The sequence below is a fragment of the Zootoca vivipara genome, chromosome 13 (assembly GCF_963506605.1).
Source record: "Zootoca vivipara chromosome 13, rZooViv1.1, whole genome shotgun sequence".
In the NCBI taxonomy this organism is placed as follows: domain Eukaryota; kingdom Metazoa; phylum Chordata; class Lepidosauria; order Squamata; family Lacertidae; genus Zootoca; species Zootoca vivipara.
This window is the reverse complement of record NC_083288.1, coordinates 46,734,915-46,749,775: the sequence shown is the minus strand read 5'-3', so window position 1 is coordinate 46,749,775 and position 14,861 is coordinate 46,734,915. Positions and strand designations below refer to the sequence as shown.

At 40.8% G+C, this 14,861-nt stretch overlaps 1 pseudogene; it reads right to left on the bottom strand.

Moving 5' to 3' along the window:
* Positions 1-14,349, bottom strand: part of LOC118078096 (vomeronasal type-2 receptor 26-like) — a 15,552-nt pseudogene extending 1,203 nt beyond the window's left edge.
* Positions 14,350-14,861: the final 512 nt, after the last annotated feature.

The following is a 14,861-nucleotide window of genomic DNA, read 5'->3' as shown; positions in this document are numbered from 1 at the left end:
GGACATGGGTGATGATCAAGTTTCTAATGTTTTATCATGTTTTTAATATTCTGTTTAGAGCCACCCAGAGTGCCTGGGGAGGCCTGGCCAGATGGACAGGGTATAAGTAAATAATAATAATAATAATAATAATAATAATAATAATAATAATAATACCAGTAATAATACCAGTAATAATAATAATAATTACATCACCTACCCTTCTTGTTTGAGATCTTCCCTTCTGGACATAGGTGACAATCATAGCAGCAAGAAGGTTTCCCTTCCTTCTTGGCTCGGGCGTAACCTAAAGGGCATTTCTCATTACACAAAGAAAGAGGTGGCGTCTGTGTAAAAATAAAAGAAGATAACGGTTTCAGTGATTACATCTTGCTGGCACAAGTGAAATACCAGTTCAGAATTAGAATGATAATAATATAGGAAAATGCCATCTCCAGCCCCTGATAGCAATTTTCACGCAGCTGCAGACAGAATCAATTATACCATTGGGAACACTGCCTTTACCAACACAACTTAAAGAAGACTCAAAACATTATTTTGGAAGAAAGGTTATAGTTATTAAATAGAGGATGTGCAAATCAGAGTGACTTTGGCAATCAAAATAGAGTCTGGGCAGAAAGTTCTCTAAGGCAGGTCACTCCCCTCTCCTGGACATGTTTACTGGCAATGCCTGCAGCCTTGGAGCAAAGAATTGGAAGGAATGCTTCCTTCTTGGGAGAAACAAGTAGCAGACTCACTGGCTCAATGTTTCATCCAGTTTGCATGCCAAGCCTAGAGGGCTCACCCAAAGACTCATTGATAGCTAGTGTAAGGTGATCAAGGAGCGCCCTTCACTCACTTCTGCCTCGGCTATTTGCCATATCATCTCTTGAATTGTCTATCTTCCCTGGACCAACAGCCAATTAAAACAAATAAATGAATACACTACCTCAACTAATTACTCCCAACTGTATGAAGTAGATGGGAAAAATGAGTCCTGGCCCCGAAATTCCTACAAGCAAAAGCCCATGCTGCATAGGGAGGGTGGCTGGATGATCTAAGGAGAAGACTGGGTGTTTGTGAAAGAGTACATGTTCCCAGATGTTTTCAGGAATGCGTTAATCTGTATTTTTTCCCTACCACACTTCCAATAACTGCTTTGGTAGATATTTTTAGGTTGGTGAAATGACCCCAGATAAGTGCAATTGCAATGGATTTTCTAGCCAAGTCTTTATTGACATAAGGAGAGAGGAGGTTAAACATTGGGGAAAGGACTGGATATACTATAAAATGGAATTTACCTGGTTGAAGTAGCTGGGCATCATCATTAATTGTGAATCCCTTTTCTTGGGGAATCTGTGTGTCCATTTTTCCAACTTTGACTCTAAGAAAGGACTCATTTTGGAATGTGACCCAGTTGATAACATCAAATCCAACTACCAATGCTCCCTTTTGGTCAAAGGAAATCTCTTCTCCAGCATTATTGTTGAAGGAGACACTTCTCAGAAAGTGCTGGAGCTAAATTGGGGGTGGGGGGAAATCATGATGATCTACAAAAGGATTCCTTATTACATAAGTGAGATTATATTTCACAGCTGAGAGCTTTGGTTCCTGATTTGTTTAAATGACCATCTCATTATATTAATTGAACAGTTGAAAATACACTGCAATAATCTTGTCCAAAAAAGTTTTAGTCTGCCAACTCACATTCAATACTCTGTCATCTTCAAACACAGTAATGACTGTGAACATCAGGTCTCTCCATGGCACTCCACCCATTTTGAGTTGTGATGCAGTTTTCCCTAAACTATACCTACCTACTGCAAACCTGATGGCCAATGTTATGTAGAGTTTGGGGCAAATACAGATTCAGGTCTTTTGATTTATCTGCTGGTATGTGAATGTGAGATGGTGTTTCAGCTAGGTGAAGGAGCAAGATCAATGTGGCATGGCCCAATGGATGACACAAAGTGAAGATGAAAGTGCAGGGAATGAAGGCACCTATCTTAATCTCTTTAAGAAATGTGTTGCTGGAAAGTGAGCAGGGAAATACAACATTGGAAGCTGGGATACATTTGTAGATGGACCATGAAAAGAGAAGCCTGAGAATGTTGCATGGAGACGGAAACTGAAGAAAGACAGTGGCGAGAAATGAAAGAACAAGACACACATGCAGGGGGACCTAGAGACAAAGAGTAGAAACCCACTTTTTGTATTGGACATGATCATGATACCCATTGTCATGCCAGAATATCAAACATTAAAAGAGCCATTCTGTGACACGCATGATGAGACAAACCTTTAGTTTCTTGCATATATGATGACGTGGAGTTACACTAGGCAGATGTGAGTAGAAATAAATGTGCCTGGCCTCTGAAAATACAATTTAGGGAATTCAAAACTTTGTCGATGTTAATACATGGGGTGCCTGATTCTGTAACAAACTAAAGTGCCAAGTAGGGTGATGATGTTTTCATTTTTTCCCCTCAAAAATTATTTCCTGTAGCACAAATGGATGAATTTTTGCTGATTAATGACTAAAATGAGATATATTCCATTGAAATATTTTAAAAGGTCACACACAAACCGTTTTTATTTTTTTGTATGCCATTTTACCATTTCATAAAATTGTATTAACAATTCTATATATATTTCATATCAAATTAGGACACAACACCACATTCCACAATGGGGAGTGTTCTTAGCAACATAGGGTATACAAATGTCACACCTGCGCAAGGTAAAAGCCCTCTTTTGGAACCTCAAAACTCAGCCAGCAGACCCTGCCAGACATGCTGGGAAAAGAACCTACAGGAGGGGTAGCAAAACATCGTCCTCTAGCGGCGTCTATACTGTTACTGCAGCTAAAAAAAGCTTCCTTGTGTGTTTGATGACCCTATATAATGTTGTATGTATGTGACTCTAAAGCTTGGGTTCAATTTTATATCTGCTTACAGTGACTTCAAAAATGGTCAAAAAAACTGATGAATAATTTTTTTAAAATCATTTTGTGTGAGAGGTTTTTTAATCAAATCTCTTTGAAAGTAAGATGTTATCTAATCTTTAATGAAAACTCATCAAATTATGATACAGGGAAATGAGGTTGTAAAAAAGTCATCACCCTAGTGCAGACATAGGCAACCTTGGCTCTCCAGATGTTTTGGAACTACAACTCCCATGATCCCTAGCTAACAGGGCCAGTGGTCAGGGATCATGGGAGTTGTAGTTCCAAAACATCTGGAGAGCCAAGGTTGCCTATGCCTGCCCTAGTGCCAAGTCTTCCTAAAAGGGAAAATCTAAAGAATAAATAATCTACAAGAGGAGAGCCCACATTTAGCCAAATGCATATATATATATATATATATATATATATATATATATATATATATATATATATATATAATTGATTGTGTCAGAGCATTACCTGCCATGTCTGTTGGTTTAGCTGGTTCCATGTTATTCCATCTGCCATTGCTCTACCTTTGAATTTGGAGCACTGCATGGTATGCAAAGCATGTGCCACAGTATATAGAGCATTGTAGACACTGTAGCTTTGGGCAGTCATGCTCCTTTCTAAAACAGTCCCAGGAAGGGTGTCCATCTTCTCCTGCCCAGTGCAGAATGCCTCATGTTTCTTATCCCAAGGAGTATTGGGGAAAGAACAGAGGAATATTTCTTCCCATAAAACCCTGAGAAACCCATCTTCTCTTTCTAAGGTAGGGTTTCTCACCTCAATAAATTTACGGAATCCTGTAAGATCCTTTGAATAAACAGCCAAGGAGAAAGCCCCATGCAGGAAATCTATTTCCCATCCTCTTTGAAAGGGAAGCGATGTGAATTCAATCTGTGTAGTCATTATCCAGACTTTTGATGTGGCTTGAAATGGTATATCATCTACTTCTGCAAACTTTGGGATTATTCTCAGGACCAGAATTGTTAAAATTTCACCATAAACCATCACAACACTGGCAGTGCTGTCCTTAACAATGCGCATCGTTTCGAAACCATCAGCCACCATTTGACTGAACTCTCCAGAAAACTTAACTTGAGGAAATCTTCCTATAAAATCAAAGCAGATGCCCTTCTGCGCAAACATGGGAAGGACATTCTGTACGAATCTCTCTCCAGTGTCATCACTCAGAGAAAGCACCCCAATCCATATCCAGCTGAAATGCAGCAGAAGCTGGAGTATCCCATTGTACTGATGTGTCCCATCTGGGGACATCCAGTGGGAGAAAAGTGTTTGTACATTGTCTTCCATTATGGGAGAAGAGCCATAGATGAGCTAAAAGGAAGGGCGGCAGAAGTTGCTAGTAAATTGTGCTAAGAAGCACCAATTCAACTGAAAACTACATTTCATTTTTAAAGAAATCTTATTAGTACTTAACAATAGGGATAAATCCACCATTTTATTCATTTATGTTAGTATGGAATTGTTACTATATGTACTTTATCTGTTAAAAAATGTATTTAACAAAGAATAAATTGTACTGGGGGAAAGAAAACCTATGCAATAAAATGTAACAGCTGCAAAATATTGTGACTCCTATTAATGTCACAGAAATCCTGAATCATTGTCTTGTTGATTTGTTAACTCCCTTTAAAAGTGTGTAAAATAAAAAAAATTCCTTCAGTAGCACCTTAAAGACCAACTAAGTTTTTATTTTGGTATGAGCTTTCGTGTGCATGCACACTTCTTCAGATACAGTGAAATGGAAGTTTCCAGGCACTTATGTAGAGAAGGGGTGGGGAGGGGTGGGGATGGGGAGGGGGGATCACTCAGAAGGGTGGTGGAAATGGGTGATTGACTGACTGATAGCTGTTGATGACCGCAAACGACTGCAAATGGTTTTGCATGAAAAAGCAAGGGTTGAGATGGCTGAAGATCGCTTATCATGTATAATGAGATAAGAATCCGATATCTCTGTTCAAACCAGGTCCCTCCATGGTTTTGAGCTTGGTGATAAGTTGCAATTCAGCAACTTCTCTTTCCAGTCTATTTCTGAAATTCTTTTGTAGTAAGACAGCTACTTTGAGATCTTGTATAGAATGTCCTGGGACATTTAAAAGTGTGTGTTTGTCTTAGAAAAGAAGGGAGGAGTTGGAGGTTGGCTGGTTGTTTCACCGTTGTTTTGCTGAGTGTGGAAACTTAAAGAACATGCTGGCCAGAGGAATCAGCGAGGACAAACAAGTTATACCGGTAATTCATGGATTACAACTTATGTTTTTACCTTGTTTCCCTTATGTTTTCTATATAGGTATGCATGTATATTAAAATTCCATTTTTCAATATCCATGAAAATACATTCAAATATTACCAGTGACCTATTCTTTTTAAACAACTGCTTCAGGCAGTATAAAATGATCCCTGTTCTCTTGAGGTCTAAATTGTTTTATCCCTGAGGTTTGTGATGTACCTCCAATTTTTAAAGATGCTCAAGTACAAGTACCAACATTCAGCCTGAAGGGATATCATCAAAGACAAATGTAAATCTTTTGACTGCCATCCATGCTCTAGGCACAAATCTCACCTGGGGCATCTTGTATCTGCACAGGATGGTGGCTATCTGGAGACATGAGTCTGAGTTTGACCCCCCAATGACAGCTATTGGAATATGTTCAGCATCACACTTGTAGTTAGGGATGAATCTGCCTTGCCTGGATAGAAGTTCAAGAGAGGCTTGATAGGTCCAACTTGCAATGAAATGGCTGTTATAGATGTGGAAGCCGAGTGTGACATTGGGTAGGATACGTGGATTCTCATTTATTTCCTTCACAGCAAATGTCAAAGCTAGGATATGCTGATAGAGTTGTGTCACTGGGCTGAAAGGAAAGCATAACACATTGAATAACAGCGCAGGCTCAGAAAAATTGATTGTCCATGGAGATTTGTTCAGGGTCGATAGATAGACCTGAACATTTGGCTTTCCTGTACAGTCAACTCTTGACATGGCTTTGATCAGTGCTTTTTCTGGGGATACGCAGGGGTACACATACCCTAAACTTTTTGTGAATCTAAGTTTGGCCTCATTGTGGGGCAGTATTTCAATATGAGTAGGAAAATAAGAGTACCCCTAAACATTTTTTTTTAAAAAAGAAAAAATGGTTTTGATGTTGATAAGTAACAGCCTCTTTGCACAGATACAAGCACAACACTCTGTTTCCCCTGCTATTGTTTCCTGAAAAACTCAATATTAACATATTTCCCTATCTATGTGTCAAAAATCACACAATACTGCCATTGAATCCTATATTGAATGGATTCAATCCATTGAAATATGTTGTGAGCATGAGAGAAATTACAAAAATCTAATTTACTTTCCCCCATAATTTTATTACAGTTTGGGAAAGAGAAAGGATTCTACCAATACAATGTTATGTTGGTATTTGGACATTTTGTGCATATAACACAACATAATGTGATCTAGGACCATATTTCAAGTAGGAATGAGCTTCTTATTTGCAGAATGTAAGTAGTTGCCCCTGCCAACTCTATTATCATTTTATTATTACCAAACTTAATGATGATAGTAATGATATATTATAATGTTTAATGAGTTGACAATGCCCGGACATCCATTCATACAGCACTACCCAAAGCTGGTAACAAGGTCATTTTCTAATCTTAGTGATTAACCATTCATGGCAGGTTTCAGAAATGTCAAATATGGATTTTCAATTTCAAAGTCTTCCATGGGTAATAGCACTAAAACCTTTAAAAAGTGAAACTGTTTCTGCTGCCTTTTGATAATCTTATAATAACTAGATGCTAGTTTCAGACCTTCCTTATAAATTGAAATTCTGAATCTAAGGTTGGCACAGCTTGCACAAATAATTTTTAGGTATACCTCAAGGTCTTCCATCCCACCCCCAATAAGCATCTAAACTACTAAGAAGGAGAGAAGGCTAATAGAAACCATCGCCATCTTCTTAATCGTCATATGTGAAATGCAGAAATATATTCATTAAACATATATTTAATATATTAAAAAACACAATTCCTTACAAAATCTCATCAAAAAATTGAGGAGAGGGAGGTTTACGGAAGGTTAATATTATTGAAGTTATATAAATCTGAGACATGATGCCACCAATGATGAAATCTCCAGACTGATAATATTGGTGAAAAATTGGAAGTGGATCCCTCATAGAACATTGAGCAATAGGAACCTTAAACATCATCATTCAAGTATTGTTGATGAGGAAAGTCTCTCTGACATGCATGTGAAAATGTGGCCCACTCTGGGTAAACAAACCAGTGATCAGTTTGAGGCTGCCTTGGATGCAGCATGAGCTCTGAATGGCACAGTGTCTGGAGATTGCTTCATCCAGTTTTGCTTCATAGTTTGTATGTGGCTATTTTCACTCCCCTGAGGTGGAGAAGAGAAGCCGATGTGCTTATGATTAATTGGATAATTACACCAGAGATAATTGCCAGTTCTAAGTTGAAGTGTTTCTATCAGATTGCCATAGATCATGTTTACCTTATCAAAGCCAAAGTTTCATCTGGTCCTACTTAGTAGGGAGAGAAATAAAGTTTTATTGGGTCTCAGCATAGAAAAAAGCAGGTTAAATAAAAGAAGCCAGCCAGAAAACTGAGTCAGTAAAAAGGAAATATATCATCAAAAGTGACTAATTGGAGGTAATTATTCTGGTATGTGGAATAATATTTGCACAATTTAAAGATAGATATGAATCCATTGTTTGGGAGTAATCAAAGTTTTCTAATATTCATTTCCCGTTGCAGAGATCTGTCATGAGGCCCACAAAAAATGAAACCTCCGCAAATGAACAGGAGTGTCACTGTGGACCTCTGGAAAGTGACAACCACTTGTCTATTTGGCTGACAAATTGACCAAGCATGGCAAATTGGTGGGCGTTGGGATCCAATAAATTCCTTTATGACTAGCTACTTTGCTTTCTTTCATTAACTCTAAGCCAGAGGAACATAGTCTGCTTGTTAATCACCTTTTCCATGCTGCATTTGCCGGTGGTATTTGTCCTGGAAATGAATTCCTTCATGGTGGTTACTTCTGAGTGTGATAGGCTTGCTCTTGAAAGCCTTGCTCTTTCAAATGTGGAACTGATTGGGACTTAAGTTCTATGTTCATTTGTTCTCATTTAATCAAAATAAATTTATTGTTCTAAGCAAAGCCCATGACAAACCCACAGCAACAGCATCAATAAAATAACATAGATCATTATTCAGCTCTTCAAGGGCGGGAGGGACATCCAGCTCTACCGAGACAGAGTTTGGATTATTTCAATTGCTGTGTTTTCCCATTAGTAAGTACAGTTTCTGATTGATCTCTGCCCATCTCTTCATCTGCTTTCTGCAGTCTGTGATGATCTCTCTAGGCAAGGTTTTCAGTGGTGCAATTTTCCTATTGCTTCAAATGCTGATTCCATGCCTATCTACGACAGTGTTGCCTCTCAACAGTCTTGTCCCTGTTGAGTTGAAGGCTCTGACACAGCTTTAACCAGTAGTCAATGCAGGGCCGGTGCTAGGGTTTTTTGCGCCCTAGGTGAGATTGTTCGGGTTTTTGCTGAGTCAGTAGCATAAAACACCATCAGATTACTTCTTCACACAATCGAATCTAGGTCAAACTAATCTAGGTCAAACTAATCAAATTTGGCAGAAAGCCAAGGTCTGCTTCTACCTTAGCAACAGCTTTTCTATTGGTTGATGTTCAACACTGAGACTTGTTATCTGTGAAAGCCAGTTCAGTATGTGGTGTGGTGAGTGTAGGAGAGAAATTGCTGTATAGGTTGAGAGAGAGACAGAGAGGAGAGGATTTATTTTGCTTTGCTTTGTATATAGAAACTCTGTTTTCTTTTATTTTAATAAATCCTGTAAATAGTTTATTCTGCGTCCAGACGTCTAGTCATTTCAGTTACCGCCAGAAGCTTCCGGAAAAAAACCTGCGCAAACTCTGCTGTGTTCAGGCTGCAGTCACACCTGACACTTAAAAATTCTAAGAGGTTATGGGAAGGACACTGGCTGGTTCCTGGCTGGCGTGTTGGCATCAGTGAGCTGGTGAAGCCGTGGACGCGTGGAATCGTTTGGACAACAGCTGCAGCGTGGAAGTGCTGGATGCTGTGTTTCCTGTTCTCTCTCGGAGGCCGTGAGTAGCTGGTTCCAGGTTCCAGGGAACATTGCTCTCAGATGGCGTCACAACCGTTTCAGATGGCGTTTGAGCGTCTGAATGACAGCAACTACTTGCTATGGTCTGAACGCATGCAGGCAGTGCTGCAAAGGGAGCATCTCTGGCAGGCTGTGAATAAGCCACCTACGAAGCCAGATGATGAAGACCTGGATAATGACTAAAGAGCAAGGGCCACCATTATCTTGGGGCTAGAGAATTCCCAGTTACCGCATGTACGGGGGATTTAAACAGCCAAAGGTGTGTGGACAGCGTTGAAAGACCCACATGTACGTGAAACTGCTGTTTCCAAGTTATCTATTCGTAAGTCATTATACAAGGCGATGTTACAGCCTGGAGTGACAATGCATGATCATCTGCACAGTTTACAGATGAAGTTTGTAGAACTTCAGGAAAGAGACTGTAAATTAGCCCAGGAGGAGAAAGTGTCTATCATTTTGAGCTCTCTCCCTGAAAGCTGGGACAATTTAGTAATGACTTTTGAGGCAATGAAAGAAGATGATTTAACTGTTAGTTATGTTACTGGGCGTTTGCTGGAAGAATGGCAGAAACGGGAAGACAGGTCATTGGCTGCAGAGGCATCGACAAGCGGTCAGCTTGGAAAGAATGTGAATGCCGTTCCAGAAGGGAAGCAGCAACCACCACGTTCCTGTGAAGAGTCAGCGTATGCTGTGCGATGGTGTTTTCAGTGTGGATCGACAAAACATCTAAAACGTGGGTGCCCAGAGGTGACCAAGTATCAGCGACAAGATCAGCAGCAGCAACAGCAGCAGCAACAGCGGCAGAAGAAATTTTTCAAGCATAAACAGTCGGCTCATCTTGTGACAGCCGTGGTCAAGGTTGCTAATGAGAAACAAACTGTCTGGGTGGTTGACTCAGGTGCCACTCGTCACATCGTAAATTCTGACGAGTTGTTTGTTTCAAAGAGCATGGCACAACGTAGCCAAATTGCTCTCGCTGACGGGAGAACTTCTGAGGTACATTCAGGGGGTTCAGTGTTTGTTCCTTGTCTGCGTGAGTGCCTGGAGAATGTGTTATGTGTGCCCTCACTAAGAAGCAACTTAATGTCAGTAGATTGTTTGCTAAAAGCTGGTTTCAAAGTACATTTTGAAGAAAACAGCTGTGTTATCAAAAAGAATGGTGAGATTCTGGGAACTGCTAAGTCAGAGGGAGGTTTGTTTATGCTTAAAGCAGGTTCTCCAATTTCAGCAGTAGTCAGTGAATCTCAGCCTGTGTTGGGTAACAAAGCTGTGCATGACAACTGTGTGCATTTATTACATAGAAAAATGGGACATGCTGGTTGGAAAAGTATTTTAAAAATGCCTCTGCTAGCTGATGGGTGCAAATTGAAGAATTGTAATAAATTTTTGGATTGCAATGTTTGCAAAAAAGTTAAAACCCAGAGAGTATCATTTCCCAGAAGTGATAGAGTGAGCGATACACCGCTACAGCTTGTTCATATGGATGTAATTGGTCCATTTGCTGTTAGCAGAGGTGGAGCACGTTTTTCTTTGACTATTGTGGATGACGCAACGCGTTATTCCTGGGTTTATCCCATGAAAAGCAAGGGAGACGTGTTTACTAAGTTCAAAGGCTGGGTGGCGTCTGTGGAGAGGTTTTTTTCTTTCAAACTGAAAAGGATTCAGACGGATAAAGGTGGAGAATTTTTGTCAAATGCTTTCCGTGATTGGTTGCATAAACGGGGCATAGGGCATAGAAAAACAAACGTTTTTCCCCCGGAGGAGAACGGACTTGTGGAAAGGAAAAATAGATCTTTACAAACTATGATGTTTTCTATGATTGAAGATGCTGGGTTACCAATGTCCTAAAGTAGACCATTTGCATGTGTTTGGGTCAAAAGCATGGGTACTTATTCCCAAACAGGTACGCGAGAAAGGAGAGCCTAAAACCAAGCAGCTAATTTTTGTGGGTTATCAGGAGCTTGGAAAAGGATATAGGTTCGCAGAAGGAGCAAATGGAATTGTAATTTCCAGAAATGCCACTTTTTGTGAGCATAGTGGTTGGGAGAAATTACATGCTAACACAGAAATTTGGTTTCAATCTTCCCAAGGACGCAGTGATAGTAAAAAAGAGCCTGAGAGTGGAGAGTCTGAGAATGAGGGGGAGAAAAGTACAGATAAGATATCCTCACAGCAAGAAACTAGTCAGACTTCACCTGTTGCTAAGGAACCGAAAGGGGGGCAAAGTTCTGAGGGGGAAAGTGAGACTGCAGAAACTTTTTCTCCCAGGCGATCTCAGAGGAAAAACAAAGGTGTACCACCAGAACGTTATTCTCCTGATATGGCTAACGTGTTTAATGTTTTTGTGGAGCCAAGAAGCTATCAGGAAGTGCTGAGTTTGCCAGAAGAGCAGGCTAACATGTGGTTACAGGCTATGCAGGAAGAGATGTCTTCTCTAAATGAGCATAAAGTTTTTACACCAGTAGCAAAGCCTGAGGGGGTTAAAATTGTGGGCTGCAGATGGGTGTATAAGCTTAAGCCTCTAGTAACAGGAGGGTACAAACACAAGGCTCGTTTAGTAGCACAGGGGTATACTCAAAGACCTGGACTGGACTTTGACGAGACTTTTGCCCCGACTGTCAGGCCTGAAAGTGTAAGGTTACTTCTGACAATAGGAGCTAAAAGAAAGCTGAAACTCAATCATTTTGATATACAAGCTGCATACTTACATGCATCTTTAACTGAAGAACTTTACCTTACTGAGCCACCTGGATTTGGGACAGGGTGCAATAGAGTGTTAAAGTTAAATAAAGCTCTCTATGGGCTTAAGCAGGCTGCTAGATCCTGGAATAAATGTCTTCACGAAGCATTGGTATCTTTAAATTTCAAACAGAGTGTAGCAGACAATTGTGTCTATGTTCGTGGAACTGGAAGTGAACAAGAGTTGTGTCTAATATATGTTGATGATGTCTTATATGGTTGCAAGTCAGACAAACAGACAAAAAGGTTTGCAAAACAACTGTCTAGCAAATTTAAAGTAAAGGACCTAGGTCCAGTTCGGTCATATTTAGGCTTGGAAGTGTGCTGGGCCAAGGATGGTAGTTGTTTGATAAGTCAGCAGAGTAAAATCAAGCAGCTTTTAATTAACTATAGGATGCAAGACTGCAAAGGAACTGCAGTACCTATGGAGCCTGGATTTATAAAATCACTTCACACAGATGAGAGCTCATTGTTTGAACACCCTGAACTATATCATTCAGTTATTGGGAGTTTGTTATATCTGGCACAGTGGTCCAGACCAGATATTAGTTACGCAGTTGGCATACTAAGCAGACTGGTTTCAAAACCTACGCTTAATGCATGGAAAGCAGTGAAACAAGTACTAAGGTACCTTAAGCAAACAATTGGCTATGTTTTACAATTAAATTCAGAAGGAGATGAAGTACTGTATTGTTACTGTGATAGTGACTGGGGAAATCTGCCAGATCGAAAATCTGTTACTGGTTTAGTCATTATGTTTGGAGGGACATTAATTAGTTGGCGGTCCAGGAAGCAAAACGTAGTAAGTGGATCGTCTACTGAGTCGGAATTTGCTGCAATTAATGAATTATGCAATGAAGTGATTTATTTCAAGCAGTTGTTAACAGATATAAATGTAAATTGTGAACAACATGTACAAGTTTATGTGGATAACCAAGCATGCATAACTTTGAGTAATACAGAAGGTTTGAAATCACGTTCGAAACACATTGCAGTGAAATACCAAAACGTACGTTGCTGTGTACAGAATGATGTGATTAAATGTACTTATGTATCTAGTGAGGAAAATATTGCTGATGTGTTAACTAAACCGTTGTCAAAGATCAAGAACAAACAAATGTGTAAAGGTTTAGGGTTGCTAGAAAAAGCAAGTGAAAATTTCTCTACACAAGAGTTAATTGGTTCAGAAGAATCTGAGAGGGGGTGTTCGGGTTTTTGCTGAGTCAGTAGCATAAAACACCATCAGATTACTTCTTCACACAATCGAATCTAGGTCAAACTAATCTAGGTCAAACTAATAACATTTGGCAGAAAGCCAAGGTCTGCTTCTACCTTAGCAACAGCGTTTCTATTGGTTGAGGTTCAACACTGAGACTTGTTATCTGTGAAAGCCAGTTCAGTATGTGGTGTGGTGAGTGTAGGAGAGAAATTGCTGTATAGGTTGAGAGAGAGACAGAGAGGAGAGGATTTATTTTGCTTTGCTTTGTATATAGAAACTCTGTTTTCTTTTATTTTAATAAATCCTGTAAATAGTTTATTCTGCGTCCAGACGTCTAGTCATTTCAGTTACCGCCAGAAGCTTCCGGAAAAAAACCTGCGCAAACTCTGCTGTGTTCAGGCTACAGTCACACCTGACACTTAAAAATTCTAAGAGAGATCACCTTCTGGCACCCCCCAGGTGTCTGCCTCCTCCCTGCGGGCCTGGCCCAGCCTTCACCCCCTTCCCTTCCCAATGCCCCTCCTGCTTACCTGCGACGTCGACGGCTGGGTTGCTCTGGCCGCCCTCGGGCTTCAGCCACGGACCCCCGGGCGCAACAGCAGCTGCTTCCGCCTGCCCGAGAAGTAGAGCGCGGCACCGGTGCCTGGAGCCAAAGGCCCGGCTGTGGCTGCTCTCGCCCCACGTGTCCTCCACACACTGCTGCCCTTGGCGCTCTGGGCACGCCTGAGCTGCACCGGCGCCACTGCTGCCACCCACCCTGGACACGGGTAGGTGGCGTTGGGGTGCAGCGGCCACGCGGCAGAGTGAGTCCTGTGAAGCCAGCAGCGCTCCCCATCGTGCCAGCGCCCCCTCCATTTTGGCGCCCTAGGCAACTGCCTAGTTCGCCTTAATGGATGTGCCAGCCCTGAGTCAGTGGCACGTTGTCTAGCAATCTGCTGGGCATCGCTCCTTTTCTTTCCCAGTGCACACTTGTAGTTCATAAGAACCATGAACTTTGCAGTGAAAACAAGCTCCATATTCTTAATGCCGGCCTCAAACCAATCAGGGATCTGCTCCTCTCTTTTGCTGACATAGCTGTGTTGTTGATTCTCTGGTGTAGTTTCACGATGCTTCAATGCACATCAATAGTGCCTGCTCAATGGAATCCCAGAAGCATTTACAAAATGCAACCTGCAATCTACCTCAACTCCCATGTACCACCTTCTCTAGCTTTCAGGTAGCCTTTCTCAACCCTGGGTCCCCAGTGATGTTGGATCACAGCTCCCATCACCCCTGACCACTGGTCCAGCTAGCTAGGGATGATGTAAGTTCTAGTTCAACAACATCTAGGAAGAAAGGCTGCTCTAAGGTCTACAGCCCTGATCTGGGTTTTTATTAGGGATTTTAAACTTAATTTATTTTCACTGCCACCGCAGATACCAAGTATCAGTCTGAATCCAACATCAAGGCACACCTTTGTATGATACAACTACTTTATTGATAAAGAATATAATTAAATGTTTTATGATAATTTAGCATACAGAAGCATGTTGTTCCTGCTACATCCTTTCTTAGATGTTCCTTTGGTTCATATACACAGTCTATTAAAATATACCTTTAAATAAATTCTCCCTCACCATTTATCCTCCAAACATGACCAATAACAATGCTGACCTAGTTTTTTCTCACTAACCCTACCACAACCACCCACTCTCTCCCACAGCCAATACCTCCTTCAACTGTTTCCCACCAGTATTCAAATTCAACTAAAAAACACCTTTCCACTAATCATTCACTTCC